The sequence below is a fragment of the Rhinolophus ferrumequinum genome, chromosome 26 (assembly GCF_004115265.2).
Source record: "Rhinolophus ferrumequinum isolate MPI-CBG mRhiFer1 chromosome 26, mRhiFer1_v1.p, whole genome shotgun sequence".
In the NCBI taxonomy this organism is placed as follows: domain Eukaryota; kingdom Metazoa; phylum Chordata; class Mammalia; order Chiroptera; family Rhinolophidae; genus Rhinolophus; species Rhinolophus ferrumequinum.
Window position 1 is genome coordinate 27,217,362 of NC_046309.1, and position 20,073 is coordinate 27,237,434.

Genomic DNA, 20,073 nt, shown 5'->3' on the forward strand with positions numbered 1-20,073 from the left:
TTTAGCTAATAAACTATTTATTGAGCAGACATTAAGTGATGCATAGTTTCTGCCTTGGTATGCCAGACTATTAGGTTACGTAAGAGGTAGTTTTTACCTTGGTTGTTCTTATAGGATAATACTACCAGGGAATCATAAAGGAAATAGCTCTTGCAGCAAAATAAGCTTACCTTGATATAAAACATAGCACTAATTTTTATAGCTACAAAAATTATCTGGTGAAAAACACTACCTGGTTTCAAATAGATGTGGGATCAAAATTAGTATTAGCTATCATAGATCTTTCTCAAATAATTAGACATGTTGTTAAGAAAACCAAAATTTTAAGTGCACGAAATAACTATTTTTTTTAGCTAAAGTTTCTCAAAAAATATCACACTTTGTGGCTCGATCCAATAAGAAGACCTAAAAGCCTACCCAGGGTCTTCATCATTCTCCCACTCGGAATCATGTATGGTTAACTCAGACAGGCCTGAGTTGGAAACCCTGTTTGATGCCTACTGACTCTTTGACAGACCCTGGCCAATTTACATAACCTCTCTCAGCCACATGAAATAAGAGTACCTTATGCTCCTGCCCTTGCTCCCCTGCGGTTCTTTTCTCAATACAGCAGTCAGAGTGATCCCATTAAAACGTTTAAGTCAGATCATTGTATGACTTTGCTCAAAACTCACCAATGGCTTTTCATCTCACTAGGAACAAAAGTCAGTCTTTATAATGGTTTACAAGGCTACATGTGATTGGATAACTGTCTGACCTCATTTTCTATTCCTCTCCTTTTTCACTCTTTTCCCGCCTACTAGCCTTCTTGCTAGTTTTAAAAGATGCCCAGTGAAAGAAGAACACGTTTGAAAAACATGCCTGGTTTCTGTCTCTTCAGCACCACTATTATGTCCAATTTATCAACATCCTAGGTGAGAGTTTCCAAAATTTGCAGAATAAACTAATAATAATAATAATATTTAACATTTTATTATGCTTATCATGTTCCAGCATGATGTCATTCAGTCTTCATAGAAACCCAATGAGGTGGTAATACCTAGTGGTTTTAGAGTACCGTCTGGAATCTCACTGAGTGGGTTCAAATCCCTGGTCCACCACTTATTAACTGAATTGGGGCATGTTGCTTAACCTGTGTCTCAGTTTCCTCATCTGTAAAATAAGGATGAAAAAAAAGAACAAAATGCAGAAAAAAATGGAAAACAAAGATAAAATTAGGATTAAAAGAGTAGCTTCTATATAATACAGGCATTACAAATTAATATTTTGAAGTGCATAGAAGGTTGAGCACACAGCATAAAGGTTTGTTAAATATCTAAATAAAAATAAAGTCTTATGTTTTGTGCCTCCGTTTCGTTATGTATAAAATGTAAATAACATAGGATTTACCTCATAGGATTTTGGTGCGACTTAAATGAGATAGCACGTACCACTTATAAAACTGGTGCATGGCAAGCTCTCAATAAATATTAGCTATTAATATTTTCAGCCTCATAAGGACATGGAGGTTTAGACAGATTAACTCACGCGAACAAGGTTACACAACTTGTAAGCAGCTGAGTTGAGTCTTTGCCCAAGACTACTTTATTCAAAATGACATTCTTAGCCACAACTTTAAAAGGTCATAAGCAAATTTTTTGTTTATGAGTCCCCAGCATTCAAGTGAGGCCTTAAATTTTCAATTTCCTTTCCTTCACACATAATGATGGATGTTTTTGTTGTGCAGTAAGTTTTAAAAATCCATCTATGTTGTTACTGTTTTCTTGTCCCGATTTGTTGACACAGCCCCATTTCCAAGCTAGATTCTAGATATGTAGATAAAGGAGAGGCCTGAGTTCACCAGAAGTTTCTGAAGATCTTCTGGATGGGATGTTTTCCTGCCCTCTACCATCACTTACTTCACTTCCAGTTGCCAAACTATATCACATAACATGAGACTTCTTCCTGGAATGAAGAAGGGTGGGGGTCATAAAACAACTTTACAGACAACCTCTGGGGACACTGATCCATGTGGATGTAGCTAAAATAGTCACACTGATTTCTGAACTGCAGAGACTTCAAACCCTTCCTTTTTAGTGTGTTTTCTTTTGAATTTGTGATGTTTGTTTGTGATAGAAATTAGAGAAATTGTTAGAGTACGTTAATAACAGTAACATAAGCTAGATTATGTCCAAATCATGAACTCTATATTTCTCACCCTTCATTTGTTCAACCACAAAACCCAATAGTAAGCTGCATCCAAAAAGAAACAGTTACTGCAGAACAACTTGACGTAAGCTGAGGCAGCCAAGTATATGTTTTAGAATGTTTTCACAGGGAAACATCTGCAAAATGTTCGCATACTGGGAATAACACAAGGGTTTACATAACAATTGAGAGCTTATTTTCTTTTTTGGCAATGAGGAAACACCCATGCAGCATATTTTAAAATATTTGTGTATTTCAGCTACATTTTCATTGGCAATGGACATACAACCACAGTGACCAGATATCAATCAACATTCTATTTTCAGCTGTTTCAAAAATGTGTAATCAGTCAAAAAATGTATTTGGTTCTACATATATGCATTCTTAACTTTTCCCTTCTGTCTCATGAAACACTCTACAGAAAACCTGGATACACTTTGGATATCTACATTAAGAATCATCTGAATGGAATGGTGTTTCTATTTTCTCAAACAAGCTTCATAAAAAGCAAAAGCACTGTTTATTTCTGAGAAGAATAAGGGCAACACAAGGAATAAGTATTTAAATAAAACATAATTTTCTAGTAATAGTATGCAATAAACAATAATGTGTACTTCTGGAAGAGCCGTAAAGTACTGGTCAGAAACACAAAATGAGAGTCTTCAATTCAACTTTAAATTAGGACTAATTGATGGTCCTTAACCAGTAGAAACTCTGTGTACGTAATGATAAATCATTAGAAGGGAAGATGGAAATATAGCTAATTCTTATGGGTATTTTTTCCTATATAAAAAATAAGCTGAGAAGCTTATCAGTTCGTATTCATAAGTAATGTCTCTGCGGTCAACTAAATGCTGTGATGAGTGAGATTTGGGGGATAGTCCAGCAGAAACAAAGTTCAAGGTGCCAGTTCCAGACACTGCTGCTTTACACTGAAGTAAACACCATTCAATCTAGATTGTCACGTATGAGGATATATATATATATATTCATTATATAAATATCAAAATGTAACTTGGCTCTGCTGCCACCAAAACAGACGAGGCCCTTGAGTAGAAATATGAAAATCCTACCTATCAGCTCCCGCTGGTCTGTGTCGGGATGAACGCATGTATGTTGTCTGGCAAACCGTTGCCTGCTCCTTACCTAGAGTGACCAATCCCAGTCAAATACTGAAGTCCAAAGATGGGTAGCTTGTTGCTATTTTCGAGCAAAGACCCCTTAATTAAATGAACTACTTAGTTACTTAATTAATTAACTAAATCTAGATCTCCAAAAGTTGTAGGCAGTTTCAGAAAAATCAAAGAAAATAAGAATTATAGAACACTAGAAATCATTTTGCAAATATAAAGATAGGGCAAATGAAATCTTAAACATATTTTAAATGAGATTTTGTTACTAGGGCAATGAATGTTTCCTCTATTGTTAGTGATAAAGCAACTAATGTTATCTACAAATTCCAAATAAATTAAATTAGGTTATATTTTGTGTATGTAATAAATTATTTTCAACAGAATAATATTACTAATAGAAATTAAATTTCCTACTCCTTTCTCTTTTCTACCTACCCTCCTCTTTCACCAATATGTTAAACAAATTTAAAGAGGTTAAAATTTCATGTGCCTGTAGGGACTAGTCAGTTTACATAAAAAGTTAACCAGGCCTTGTAAGGACTGTGTCCTTCTACAGACCACATGTACTGTCAACGGGGGTGAACTGATTTGGCTTAGTCTATTGTTTCTCTGCATGTATTTGGGAGCTTGACAAAACTTATGAATTTATTTTCATTAAAAGTTGAAAATTTTGTTTTTAAACATGAACACTCCAGGTTTAAACATTATCACCTAATAAAAACATTTTATAAACACTATGTAGGTAGAATAGAACATGTTTTCTGGCTGATTCAGCAACTTGGTCCAGACAGCATATCTTGGACAGCATATCTTGGTCCAGACCTACTCATGAGGTGTGCACTAATATTATGAGACCACACAAAAGGCACTTAATCTAATTTGAGGATTCTTGGTACGTGTATAAGTTAGGATATGATATGGTAACAGAGAATCCCAAACTTCAGGGACTTACATAAAGAGATATTTATTTCATTCATGTGCTATATTTCTAAATAGATAAGGAAGGAGATTTTTTTTTTTTTTGGTCAGAGTTACACTCAGACCAATCAAACAACCCAAATCTAAAGCATAAGGTAGAGGGAACACTGTGTGAGAGATATAAATAATAAATGTCTAACTATTACATTGTTTTGTGTACCTGAAACTAATAAACAAAAAAGTTAAAAAAGAAGCCAAAAGAAAAAAAAAAAAAAAGAGAGAGAGAAAGAGAGACATGAAAAACCTCACAATGGCTTTGCAAATCACACAAACCACTTTAGCTCCCATGGCATTGGCCAAAGCTAGTGACACAGTGTGTAGTAAAGAACTTGGACTTGCCGATTTCAGTCAAGATGGCAGAGTAGGTAAATTATGAGATGGCCTCCTTCCATGATCACAGCAATATTACAACTAAACAATAGAATAACCATCACTAAGAATCACCTGAAGACTAGCGGAACAGAATTCCTGTAACTAAAGAAATAAAGAAGAAGCCACATCTCTCTAGTAGGAGGGGCAGAGACACAGATTGGGTAGGTCCCACAACCATGATAAGGTGATTAAGAAATGGGAGGTACATTTCAGCTGAAAAGGTCCCGCTTGAGAAATGAGTGGTCCCAGCCACATACCTGACTCCCCGGTCCAGGGCACCAGTGCCAGCAAGAGAAGTCTCCATAAAAATCGAACTGTGAAAACCAGCAGACAGAGCATCCTGAAGAGACAACGGGCTGCGGGAGACCAAAACATGCTGCTCTTAAAGGGCTAATGCACAGACTCACTCAATCTAAGCTCTACAACAGGGGCAACAGCTCAAAAAGCACGAGGGACATACAGGGAGGAACTAAATTGACTAACTTCAGGGAGAGGGCTGGAGAGGCAGGGGTCAAGGTAAATGTCTTCAGAGAAAGAAGAGCTGGCAGGAGCCATTGTTCTTTGTTGAGCTCTCCTCTACCCTCTAAACAGTCAGTGCAGGTGAGTGCCAAGTCTGTACCATCCATTATGCTAAAATAATTTGCCCCACCCTGGTGATTCCCTGAGTCCCTGTCCCACCCAACTCACTTGCCAGGCTGGAGCCTCATCTGGCAGCAATCACAGGAGCAGCCTTCCTCACCTCCTCCTGCTGCAAACTCAATCAAAAAATGACAAACCCCACATGAGTGGTAGCTGCCCTAGGCTTGTGCTGCAGACTTTCTCAAAGGTCTGCAATTCCCATGCAAGTGGCAGCCATCCACAGCTCTTACTAGAGACTGTCTCAAAGATCCACAAATGCATACAAGCAGCAGGGGTTCTTAGTATACAGTGTAGCTCCTTCCAAGTGCCCAAGCCCAGCACAAGTGATGACCAGTCTCAATTTGCATGTAACTTCTTTCAGGTGGCCCCAAAACTGGTGTGAGTAGTGGACAGTGATGGCTTGTAATGTAGCTCCAAATAAGAGCAAAATGCCCAGCAGATTTGGCAGCTGGCCTCAGCCTGAATTGTAGTGCCCACCAAACTATGCAAGCTGGGCTCAGCTGGCAGCTGACCTCTGTTCACAGTATAGCCTCTCCCAAGTGCCTCCAAGCCCAGCACAAACAGTAACCAACTGCAAACCACTTTGTAGCTCCTACCAAGATCCCCAAGTCCTGCACAAGTGGCAGCTGAACTTGGACTTCACTGGAGTCCCTCTGAATAAGCTCCGGACACAACAGACTTAGTGGCCAGCTTCAGACCACACCAGAACATCAACCACCCAGCTCCACACCCAACACACTTAAAGAGTTACTTTGGCTGGCACCAAAGCCCAGCTAAAACGACTCACACTCTTTGGGATCAGATGCCACAGAACAGTTCATCTTCTATTTTTGGTAAAAGGCTTCACAGCCAGTCAGCCTGAGGGTCAGGGTCAACCTTCTCCCTGACATGCCAGCAGCAATGGAGGCCCAACAACAATGGGAGGGCACAGACAACCCTCACAAGGGACATGCCTGGAGAATCTGGCTCAGGTGATAAGGGAGACAGCACCACTGGGTCCCACAGGATACTGTGTATATAAGGTCACTCTCTCAAGACCAGGAGATGTAGCAGATCTACCTAATTCATAGAAACAAACACAGGGAGGCAGCCAAAATGGGGAGACAGAGAAATATGTCCCAAATGAAAGAACAGAATAAAGCTCCAGAAAAATAACTAAATGAAAAGGAGATAAGCAATCAACTGGATACAGAGCTCAAACATGGGTTATAAGGATGCTCAATAAACATGGGAGAAGAGCAGGTGAACTCAGTGAGAACTTCAACACAGAGAAAACATGATAAAACAACAAAGAGAAAAAATAATAAAAAACAAAATCTATGGGAGAACAGACAAAGCAGTTCTAAGATGGAAATTCCTAGCAATACAGGTCTATCTCAAGAAACAAGGAAAAACCTTCAAATTAACAATCTAAATTTGGAACTAATAAAAAAGAAAGAAATGAAAAAGAAGAACAAAGACCAAAGTGAGTAGAATAATGGAAATAACAAAGATTGAAGTAGAAATAAATAAAATAGAGATAAAAATAAAAAAGAAAGGATCAATGAGCTTATTCTCTGAAAAGATAAACAAAATTGATAAACATTTAGCCTGACTCATCAAAAGAGAGAAAGAAAGCCCAAATAAATAAGATCAGAAATGAAATCATAGTGATAACTGACGCCACAGAAATCCAAAGTATTATAAGAAAATATGGCAAACATTTATATACCAACAAATTGGTCAACCTGGAAGAGATGGATAAATTCCTAGAAATATACAATTTTGCTGGCCTGAAACAGGGAGAAACAGAAAATCTGAACAGACTGATAATTACTAATGAAATTGAATCAGTAACCAAAAAACTCCCAACAAACAAAAGTCGTGGATCACAGGTGAATTATTCTAGTCATTCAAAGAATAATTAATACCTATCCTTCCCAAACTATTCCAAAAAAAAATGGACAGGAAAAAAGTTTACCAAATTCATTTTATGAGGCCAAAATTACCCTGATACCAAAACCAGACAAAGAAACTATAAAAAAAGAAAAATTTAGGCTAATATTCCTGATGAACATAAATACAAAAATCCTCAATAATATATTAGCAAGCTGAATTCAGCAATACATTAAAAAGATCATATGCCATTGTCAAGTGGAGTTTATTTATTATGTGCAAATCAATTAACATGATACACCACTTAAACAAAATGAAAGATAAAAATTATATGTTCATAACGATAAATGCAGAGAATTAAATTTACAAAATTCTATATTCATTTATGATAAAAACTCTCAGCAAAGTGTAGATAGATAGGATATAACTCAACATAATAAAGGCCATATATGACAAACCCACAACTAACATCATACTACACCTTGAAAAGCTGAAAACGTTTTCTTAAAGACCAGGAACAACACAAGGATGCCCACTTTCACCACTATTATTTAACATAGAATTGGAAGTCTTAGCTACAGAATCCAACAAGACAAAGAAATGACATCCAAATTGTAAAGGAAGAATTAAAAATCATCATTATTTGCAGATGACATGATACTATATATAAATAAACATAAAGATTCCACCAAAAAACTATTAAAACTAATAAATGAATTCAGTAAGTAGAGTACAAAATTAATATTCAGAAATCAATTGCATTTTTATACAATAATGAACTATTAGAAAGAGAAATTAAGAAATCAATCTAATTTACAATTGCATCATAAAAGAATAAAATACCTAGAAATAAATATAACCAAGGAACAAAAAGACCTGTACTCTGAAATCTGTATGACATTGAAGAAAGAAGTTGAAGAAAATACAAATAAATGGAAGGAAATACTGTGCTCCTGCATGGGAAGAATTGACATTGATAAAATGTTCATACAACTCATAGCAATTTACAGATTCAATGAAATCCCTATCAAAATACCAATGGCATTTTTCAAAGAACTAGAGCAAGTAATTCTAAATTTATATGGAACCACAAAAGACTCCAAAAAGCCACAGCAATCATGAGAAAAAGAAAAAGAAATTAAAGGTATCATGCTACCTGAAAATTAAAGGTATCACGCTACCTGAAATCAAACTATACTACAAGCCTATAGTAATCAAAGAGGTATGGTATTGGCATAAACACAAATATATAGATCAATGGAACAGAATAGAGAGCCCAGAAATAAACCCACACCTATATGGTCATTTAATCTATGACAAAGGAAGTAAGAACATAAAGTGGAGTAAAGACAGCCTATTCAATAAATGGTATTGGGCAAACTGGATAAATACATTAAAAAAAATGAAACAGGACCACCTTCTTATTCCATATACAAAAATAAATTTAAAATGGATTAAAGATTTAAATGTAAGACTCCAAACCATAACACTCCTAGAACAAAACAGAGGCAGGCAGTAGACACTCTGACATTGCTCTCAGTGATATTTTCTTCTGATCTATTTCCTCAGGCAAAGGAAGCAAAAGAAAAAATAAACAAATGGGACTTCATCAAACTAAAAAGCTTTTGTACAATAAAGGAAACCATAAACAAAACAAAAAGGCAACCTACTGAATGAAGAAGATATTTGCAAATGATATATCTGATAAGGGACTAATATCCAAAGTATATAAAGAACTCATAGAGCTCAACATCAAAAAACAAATTGTCCTATTGCAATACTGGCAGGAAATATAAATAGACATTTCTCCAAAGAGGAAAAACAGATGGTCAACAGATGTATGACAAAATGCTTAATATCACTAATCATCTGGGAAATGCAAATAAAAACCACAATGAGATACCACCTCACTCCTGTCAGAATGTTTATTACCAATAAATCAACAAACAAGTGCTGGCGAGATTGTGTAGAAACAGGAACCCTCGTGCATTGCAAATTGGTACAGCCACTGTGGAAAACAGTAGAGAGGTTCCTCAAAAAATTAAGAATAGAACTACCGTATGACACAGCAATTTCACTGCTGCGTATTTATCTGAAGAAATCCAAAACACTAATTTGAATAGATATATGTGCTTCTATGTTAATTGCAGTGTTATTTACAATAGCTAAGGTATGGAGGCAACCTAAGTGTCCATTGATAGACGAGAAGATAAAGAAGAAGTGATACATATATACAATGGAATATTACTCAGCCATAAGCAAAAATGAAATCTTCCCATATGCAACAACATAGATGGACCTAGAGCAGTATTATGCTAAGTGAAATAATTCAGACAAACAAAGACAAATACCATATGATTTCACTTATATGTGGAATTTGAAAAACAAAATAAATGAACAAGCAAAACAAACTCATAGATACAGAGAAAAAAATTGATAATCACCAGATTGGGGTGGGGAGGATGGAGGGATGGGTGAAAAAAACGAGTGGAAGGGATTAAGAAGTACAAATTGCCAGTCATCGAAACAGTCACTAGAATGCAAAGTACAGCATAGGCAATATAGTCAGTAATATTGTAATAAGTATGTATGGTGTCAGATGGGTACTAGACTTACCGGGGTTATCACTTCATAAAGTATGTAAATCTGTAATCGCTCTGTTGTAAAACTGAAACTAATATAACATTGTTTGTCAATGTTAAATAGAAAAATAAATTTAAATAAATAAAAATGAAATTCTCAAAAAAGAAGGAAAGAAAGAATGTGGCCTTTCCCAAAGAGAAGTTTGGCCTTTTTTCATTTAAAAGTGTCTTTGTTTAGGGTGAGGGCTCGCTACACCCTGATAAGCTTATGGTGGGAGATGGACTCACCAGAAAGACCAATCTTGTTATTTCAGGTGGGAGTTTTGGGTCATGTGGTATCAGTTGGCTTGGGAACTGAGTGCAACCACTTGGGTAATCAGTCAATCTATCTTTTCTATGTAATGAAGTCCGAATAAAAACTCTGGACTCAAAGTTTAAGTGAGCATCCCTGCATGTGGTCAAACTGAGAGTGATAGTTCCTGACACTGAGAGTAATAGTTCCTGAGGACAACAGAAGTCTTGCGTTTGGAACCCTCTCAGACTCTGCTCTAGGAGTCTCTTCCTTTGGTTGATTTCGTTAGTATTCTTTCTTTGTAATAACCCATTACGATAGCATTTGGTGAATTCTGCAAGTCTTTCAAGGGAATTATCTGTGGATGAAAGGACGTCCAAACCTGTAGAAAATGTTTGTAAGAGTTTATTTGAGCCAAACTGATGACATGCTGGGGAGCAAGCTCTCACAATGCTCCAGAGAATGACTGTTTTCACTTATTTTTATACATTTGAAATTAAGGCGAAAACATAAGAAAGATTGCATGAAGTTGGGAGAAAGCAAGGTGGGAAATCTCTGTGATTGAGTTACGGGATGGTTAACAAAATTATGTGCTCCCTTGAGGGTGGTTATGCCTCCTAGAGGTCTGGAGAAGAGGATGACTTCTAGTATTTCAAAGGTGGGGAAACCTAGATGCACAAGAAGAATACACAGGGATGGCTTAAAGCGAAGATAAATCTCTTATAGGCATGGAGAGTGACTGACTACCCACCATGACTTTTCCAGTTAGGAAATTATGTTCAGATCACCCTGTGAGGTGACTCTTGGTCACTGATGTTGTCAAACTTATTACATAGTCCCTTTTTTGTTCACATATCAAACCACACAGTGGTTTGGGAAATTCCCTGAATTTCAACTGGTATGAAAAATGAAGAAAATATTGGGGACTGTGCCCTAAAGCTTCAATCTGGCTAAATCTGGGTACATGGTCACTCCTTAGTTTAATTGGGTAGGATGTATAGAGTCACCTCAAGGAGCAATGGCACAGGAAGGAAAACTGGAGTATTTACTAATTGTAATGCATATACCACAGTGGTCTTCAGGACGGAAATGATACTTGCCCTCAGTCATAAATCATATATGGGAATCAGCCTACTAAATAAAGTTGAGAGGTTTGTGCCAGACATAGGATAGAGTACACATAATCACAAATTGTTGGCACAGAATGATATCAGTAGAGAACTACCATATAGTTTTATATATAGTTTTATATTTATATTTACATAGAGCTTTATATTCCCATATTAACCGATGGGACGTGTAAGGTCTGGGCAAGGCCGAACGGGCTTTCCATGCTCAACAAGATAAAGGTGCTTAAGACTGATTGGGCAGAGGAATCATGGGTGGGGTCAGCACTGTAAGGTCAGCGCTAAAACTGGGCACGAGGGGAAGTTCATGGGAGACGGGCATGTGTGAGAGAAAGCTCAGAGAAGGGTCTGTGAGACAGAGCCTCCATAGAGTACTGTTCAGCCATATTTAGGCCAGTAGCAGAAACCTTATTTTACAAGTCATCTTGTCTTGATCCTGTGTTGCTTTATCCCCTAGGGGCCTGTGATCAGGCGGCCTGGGTGGGCCTGGTGGTCCAGACGGTGACCTGGGGCCAGGGTGTGGAGCTGGAGGGCTTGCTGATGCCCTGAAACCCTTTGTCAACGAAACATTGAAGGGGAAATGGCCTTGTTTACCACTTGCTATAAAACTCACCCCTCTTTGCTTGGGAGGTTATGGTCTTTTCTAGCCTGACCTCCTGCAGCTCAAACACGCAAAATAAATTCTAATAGACCAATTTTGGTCTCCCGCTGACTCATTCCTCAGGCCGTGCCTAACAAGTACTGCTTTTGATCCTGAGCACTCATTGTTATTCAGTCCAATGGGAACTTATAGTTTTAAGGGTTTGAAAATGTTGAGCAAAACTAATCACGCTTTTCTCACCAAGACCTTTTCATTTTATCGAATAAGCTTCGTCCCATTCCTCAGGGGAATTTGGGGCTGAGCTGGCACTCTTGACTCCCTGGGTGTACGGGTTTTGAAGAGGCACTCTGAAGTCCAACTGGTAGAGCCCTTTCTCTTCACGACGCACGCCCTGGAGACTAGAGCCTGTGATGCAGTGACTCAGGATACTGACACATTACTTTTTTTTTTTTTTTAAGATTTTATTGGGGAAGGGGAACAGGACTTTATTGGGGAACAGTGTGTACTTCCAGGACTTTTTTTCCAAGTCAAGTTGTTGTCCTTTCAATCTTAGTTGTGGAGGGTGCCACTCAGCTTCAAATTGTTGTCCTTTTAGTCTTAGTCGTGCAGGGCACAGCTCAGCTCCAGGTCCAGTTGCTGTTTCTAGTTGCAGGGGGCGCTGCCCACCATCCCTTGCGGGAGTCGAGGAACTGAACTGGCAACCTTGTGATTGAGAGCCCACTGGCCTATGTGGGAATCGAACCGACAGCCTTCGGAGTTAGGAGCATGGAGCTCTAAGTGCCTGAGCCACCTGGCCAGCCCGACATATTACTTTTTGAAATAAATTCATAAAATGCATTTCTGTAAAATGTACTTCTCCGACATGATGACCCTTGTATTAGTCCTTCCAGGTTAGAATACCAGAAACAGTGTGGCTTAAACAGCAAACATTTATTTTTCACAGGCCTAAAGGCTGAGAAGTCCAAGATCAAGGCAGATTCTGTGTCTGGTGAGGGCCCATTACTGGTTTGTAGATGGCCGTCTTCTCACTATGTCCTCACACAATGGAAGGGGTGAATGCTCCTTTGGGTCTCTTTTATAAAGGTGTAATCCCATTCACAAAAGCCCTCATGACCTAATCACTTCCCAAAAGACCCACCTCCAAATATCATTACATTGGGGATATAAATTAAGTATATAAATTTTGGGAGGACACAAATATTCAGTCTGTAGCAATGGTGTTTTTAAGAAGAATGCTTGAATAATAATGAGATAGTATTCAGGAAATTTTCTCCTTCTTCTTCAATGATATCCCCATTTAAGCTTCCTGGGTGGACTTGTCAGGAAAAAAGAAAAAGAGAAAAAAAAAAACAGAGAAAAAAATGACAGATGCTTAATTTTAGAATTCAAAAAGCACTCACCAGCTATAAGAAAGAAAGTTTATGGGGAATGTAATCTGGAATAAAGGAGTTTTTTTTTTGTTGTTGTTTTTATCCATACCCTAAATTACAAAAGACCACAGGAACTCAAAGATGAATTAAGAGAGTAGATGTGACAGTGCAAATTTAGGGGATGGTGGGTGCGGTGTTTAATTTTCTAGCCCCATTCTTGGTAATAATAACAAGAGGGAAACCTTTTTTACATAGGAGAGCACAGAACTGACTAGATCAGAACCTGGCATTTACTACCAGGATCTCTGGCTGAAATTCCTCCTCCCCGAGAGTTGATTGAAACCAATAGTGATCTTAGGTCAACGTGAGTCCTTGCTGCTGGCTCGAAGTCTTCCATGGGCTCATAGAGGCCTGGAAGATCAGCCAAGTCTTCTGGGAAGGCCTATACGGCCAAGTGAGGGTCAGTGTGTTCAGAGGAACCCGATAGTTGAGACAAGAAGAACCCAGGGCGTGGTTTGCTTGACCTTCATGACCTTGCATACGTCAATGAATTTATAGTGGACGGGTTCTGATAACAAACACTTATGCTGAGAAATTTGTCAGCACTGCTAAGTTTGGGAATGGAAATGGGTCTCACCAGTTGACAGGAGGAATACTTCATGGGGTACCAAAACAGAACTGAGACAAACCAAGGCCGAAAAACAGAGTTCTCCCCACACATCCTAGTGCCTTGTGCAATTTAGCATGTCTGTAATGGTCAAATGGATGTCAGGGCAGGTCTGAAAGGTTTAAAACACCATCAACACACTGATGACACCCTCATTTGTGACACTATCACGCACTTTCTCCTGATCTCCAGACTTACGGATGCAGCTGCCTGCTCGACATCTCTGAGCCGATGCCTGATGTGAACCTCAAACTTGACATTTCCAAAACAGGAATATTTTTCAACTCTAATCAGAATTGGCTACATAATTTGTAGGGCCCAGTTCAAAAAGGAGGAAAAATGCCACTGAGGTAAAAACATAAAGGTTTTTCCTTTCTTCTACACATGTATACACTTGTGGCCTTTTCAAATTTGCTATTTAATGTTGTGGTCCTTCAAACACAGGAAAACAATCATGGGTGAGAGCAGAGCATCAAGGGCTAGGGGAGATGACAGTCACAAAATCTACAGGCCTTGCCAGAGCTAGGGACAGGATAGTCAGGCTAGGGATGGGCCACTGCCTTTCCCAAGGGTATTACAACCTCCGTTGTGTCATGCGACTTACCCGGATGTGAGATGGCCGGGGGCAGCTATGGGATAGGCATGAGCTCTGGGTGGAAGGCTTCAGACATCAGTGGTTAGGTGGGGAGAGGGAGGCTGGGCAGGGCCTGGGGTATCTGCTAAGAACCCACCTTTGGGAATTCAGGCATTAGCGGCATGTATGACCATGTATGCACTGACGTTCTAGTGTCTCACTGTATTTCACTTCCAAAACACAAACAAAGACAAAATTATTAAAAATTTCAGATGGCAAACACAGAGCATTAAGCCCCAGGGTGGAGCCCGTTCGGGCAGGGAGAGCCGTGCCTACGCTGGCCTCAGACCAGTGGAGCTGGCGCTGACTCCACCCACCTCCCTTAAGTGAATAAATAACACTGTAACCTTCCAGTCATTCAGTCTTTATAGCCAAGAATCATCCTTAATTCCTTCAAAATAAGCCCACGTCAATTACATTAAGGAACAGTATCTAACATATAAACCCTTTCCAGCCACCTCTTGGAGTATCACGATAGCCTCTTCACTGTTATCTCCTGCTCTCATTCTTGCCCACCTGGAATCAGCCCTCCACAAAGCAGCCTGGTAATCTCAAATTACAGAGCAACTCACTTCACTTTCCTTCTCAAAATCTTCCAATGACTTCACATCACACCTGAAAATAAAATCTGATCATAGCTTACAAGTACTTACAAGATTTGGGCTCTGCCTATCTCTCATCTTACCTCATAGCCCTTAAATATTGAGATGTGTTTTATACTTAATCTTCCATAACCTTAAAATGTTCTTCCCAGATTTTTTCCCCTCAGATGTCACCTCCTTAGAGAGATGGTCTTTGACTGTCCTCCTGAAAGGTTGTATTGCACTTTTGATTAACTGGCTCTAAATTAATGTTCCTATGACCCCTTTCTCAGATTTGGTAATTTGCTAGAACAGTTCACAGAACTCAGAAAAACACTTCACTTGTGTTTGCTGGTTTAGTATAAGGATACAAATAAATAGCCAGATGAAGAAGTACACAGGGAGGTCCAGAAGAATCCCAAGCACCGGAGCTTCTGTCTTCATGAAGCTGGGGTGTACCCCCTCATATGTGGATATTTTCATGAACCTGGATGCTCTCTGTCTTGCAGGGTGAGAAGCGGGGGTCTCTGGTCCCGCTCCCCACATAAGAACGCAGGACATGGTGAGGCCAAAAAGGAACACCCACGGAACTATAGATAGGGGAGTCATACCACTATACTGTTGCTGGCGGCTGGGGTGGAGACACAGGAAGCAGGAGCCACACGATCTGCAACCTGCCGTCCGCTTTTTTGCCAACCAACCAACCCCACTTGCCAGCTGCAATCGCGCTTGCTAGCTCAGCCACCATCTTCTTGCTAGCCCCCATGTGCTGCTAGCGTAGCCACGGCAGTTATATTAGTGGCCGGTGGCTCACTGGTTACAGCTGAGGGCCAACAAGCTACAGCTGATGGCCATTCAATCACAGCTGATGGCCATTTACTACCCGAGAGAGAGCACCTTTCCACGTGAGGCCGAGAGCCTGGAAACTGCACTCCTGGCTCTGTCCCCACACTTGGTCTTCCTGGGGACTAACCCTAGCCTGAGGCTACCTAGGGGCCCCACCCTAGGGACATAAACTCAAGTGTGACCTAAAGCTGCTCATGGTGAATAATAAATGACACTCCTGCTACTCAGGAAATTCCAAAGGTTTAAGAGCTCCTTGCCAAGAACTGGGGACAAAGAACAAATACATTTTTGAATTATACTACATCTACCTAAAATTAAAAACTTGCATTGTTCTTTCTGGGTTTTATTTTTCCTCCTCATGTTTACCACAATGTTCTCACTAATAATTTTGTTCGCATATTTATTTTCTGTATCCCAAGAAGAATACCTGCTCTAAGAATTCAGAAGCTTTGGCTGTCTTGTCAACCCAGGGCCTAGAACAGGAGCACAGAATGAGCCCTCAGTGAATATTTGTTGAATAGAATAATATGTAAATATGACTGTGTATTTAACCTAAATTTATAGAATAAATCAAAATTTAACTGATCATACCCAGAAGTGACAAGATTAAATTTCTCATATAAGGTAGAAGCAGGGCTTATAATTAGAAATTAAATTCAGTTACATGTTACATATTTGCCTACTTGACTCTTCACTATTTAATTTATAGCCACTACGTCAACATCTCTATAAACTCTAACTTCTGCTTCAGGAACCGTGAATTAAACAATGCTTTACATACATGTAAGATACTGTATTAGTTTTCTTTTGCTGCTGTAACAAATCACCCAAAATTTATTGACTTTAAACAATACAAATTTGTTTTTTTATAATCTGGATGTCAGAAATCTGAAATGTGTTAGTGACTAAAATTAAGGTATTGGCAGGAGGTTCATTCTGGAGTTTCGAGAGGAGACTAGGTTTCCTTGTTTTTTTCTCGCTTCTAAAGGCTGTGTTCCTCGGCTTATGACCTCCTTCTCCATATATTCAAAGCCAGCAATGGCAGGTTGAGTCTTTCTCAGGTACCATTTCACTACCCTACTCTTGTTCTTTCCTTTTCCACTGTGAAAGAGTCATGTGATTAGAGTGCGCCCACCTGGATAGCCAGGATAATCACCCCATCTCCAGGTCCTTAATTTTAACACATCTGCAAATTCCCTTTTACGTTATAAGGTAACATTTATAGGTTCTGGAGATTAAGACTTGGACATTTTGCGGCCCGATATTCAGCCTACCACAGCTAGTAATTAGTGTCAGTGCCTGATGAATCATTTTTATAGACTCATTTTTAAAAGCCTTAGTAAAGGTGTTGCTAAGTTAAATGACTACAGCTGTCAGGCAGCTGAATGAAACCCACCAGGTGTGCACCTTGGTACACAGGAGGTCACGTGCCCCAGCTAAGGGTCCGCAATGTCTTAGCTCCGACCCAAAGTTGCCATGCAGAGATGTAAAGCCCAGATGATTGGGTCTTTCAATTTTTCAGACAAATTTATATGTAGAACCCCCCAATTTTTGAAATGTTGGCAGTGAATTGCATGATGTTTTTATGCAGGCTAAAACAAAACATGTCTGTGAGCTGACTCTGACCCCTGAGCTACTAGCATGCTGCCCCACTATGTGTGGCTAAGAGGAGCCCTCCTTTGTTAGCCCCTCCAGCACACTTTTTACAGACACTTGTTTATGCCTGCCTAGTGGGTTATGATCCAGGTAGTAGGAGCTAATGTATACCATTTTAACTCATCAACAATATCTTTTGTGGAATGATTTTGCTGGGAGTTAACAAATACATTGTTCCATGGAATGACTATGTATCGCTAACAGATATTTTATTAACACAATTTTGTCTTTATTTACTTACTAAAGAATATTTCATAATACCTATTTACTGAGCAAGTCCTCTATGGTGCACCAGGAGAATATGAGGGTAAATCAGACAGAGCCCCTTGATTTAAAGAACCATTAAGGGTCAATGCATTAAAATTTTGACAAATACTATTGAACTTCAGTGGAAAAAAAAAGAGTCACTTCTTTTGAGGAGAAACAAGTCTTCACTTGAAGACTTGAAATAAAGTATATTTAAGTTGGTCTTAAACAACAGATAAGAAATACTCCATTCCTTTTTCTTATAATTTTTTTTTTTTCTGTGTGTAACTTGACAGTTGTCTCTAGGCTCTAGGTTTATGTGGATCTAGCTACATAATTATGTAGCTTATTAATGAGGACAGTTTTTAAAAGATGTACTAACTAAAAAATGAATAACTGATTAAAGAAATTAATCTTAATCCAGTTTTCCTTATGCAGCTTCAGGAATGCCTAGAGAGATGGAAAATGTAGTGTATTGTCTTAGTATTTGAACCAAAAGTAAAAGTTAAAATAAGTGCTAGTGCAGTGAGAAAAGTTAACTGTGATGGGCAAACCAGCTGAACAAACAGGCTGGAAATTTGTTTTATGAAACTCACCTTACAGAATTTCACCCAATAAAACACATGGGCATGCAGTATTAATTTTTTCTGTGTCTATGTATCATCACAAAAGGCCCTTTTTAATCATATTCTGGGTGCACATTTGGTCCCATTTGAACACAATTTATGAACACTAACTTTCTTATTTGAATTCCACCTTTTGACAAAATGGGCAAAAATCCAAGCAAGGCAGCATGGTTAACTGTTAGTCTAATACCCAGAGACCTGAATCTTAATGCAAAACAACTCAAATTCACCAGAACACAACTTACCATGAAATTGTATTCTTTTATTTGATTTGATTGTCCTCAGTATAATTCCATATCTTTTTCAAACTTACCTAACAAATAAATACATTTGAGCACAACTCAAAGGAAATAGAAGTTATCTAACAGCAACAATAACACAAATCTCAGACTTCATTTTACTCATAAAAAACTAATAAAGCAGGAGTTAGGAGAACCATGTTTTTAACCTGTCGATTTGTCTTGTATAAGATTATCTCCAGAAGCCTGCATTCTTCCAGCTCAGACGTAGATGTGGTCAGAAATGAAGGAATACTGGACAACATGAATTAACCCATTGCAGCTTTGTTAGATAGACATTTATTTTTTTTCTCTTTTATTCTTTCCTATAACTTCCAAGACATTTGTGAATGGAATTAGACAAAACTCCTTTGTTTCATAGTCTACAAATTTTGCCCTTTTGAGGCAGTGATCAATAATACTAAGTTATAATGCTATTTGAACAATTTAGTGTGTATCACTACCATTTTCAATACCATGATAGTTTTCCTCTGAAAGATTTTTGGATGTCAGCAATAAATACTGACTAACAATGTTTGTGCTATTTGCTACTTGAAGTTTACTGTGCATTTTACCACACACAGGTGTTTCTGAACCTTCTATCCCTTAAGTATGTTGTTCTGGTAATCTTACTAGACCTGTCTATTTTTAAGACCACAAGAATTCAAATAAAGACATTTTAATTTTGCCTTTAACTACAAGTTGTATATTTTAAACAAATGAATATTCATGAATTATTTGTTCTTAAGGCATTTGCTGTTTTCAAAAAATAACGACAACTCTTTGAATGGTGTTTATCAGTCCTCATCTCCCACATTAAAGTTGACCAAAGCCATCTGAGGATCACAGATCTGCTGCAGTGGCGGGATTCGGCCAATTTTCAACCTGTAGCTTGCAGACCGTTCCTTTGCACACCAGTGCAGACAATCTCTTTGAAGTTGGAATCCCTAGGGAGAAGGTTGAGAGGGTGCTGAGTTGCTTCAAATAGTATTGTATTTAACACCAGCTCCATTGTGAAGGAGCTGGCAAACACTGGACTGCTGTGCTGAGATGCTTTTTCTGAGAGAGCAGAATTTTGATAAAAAGACAGAATAACAATGTACTGTATTGATTTAACGTGGAAGACAACAATGATTCTTGCATTTTCTTGTTTGTTTGTTTTCTTTTCTGGTCCATCCTTTACACTTGGGCACTGTTTCCCACTGTGAGCCTAGAGTTGGATTAAATCACATGGGAAGTTAGGTTCCCATATTAATTTCAGGTTATTTTTGAAAGCATCAATTCAAATGATAGAAACTCATCAAACTTCTGCTTGTAAATGCTCTGGCAGGCGTGGTCAATCAACTTCCATTGTTTCAGGGTTCCAAGCCTCACTGCTTGTTG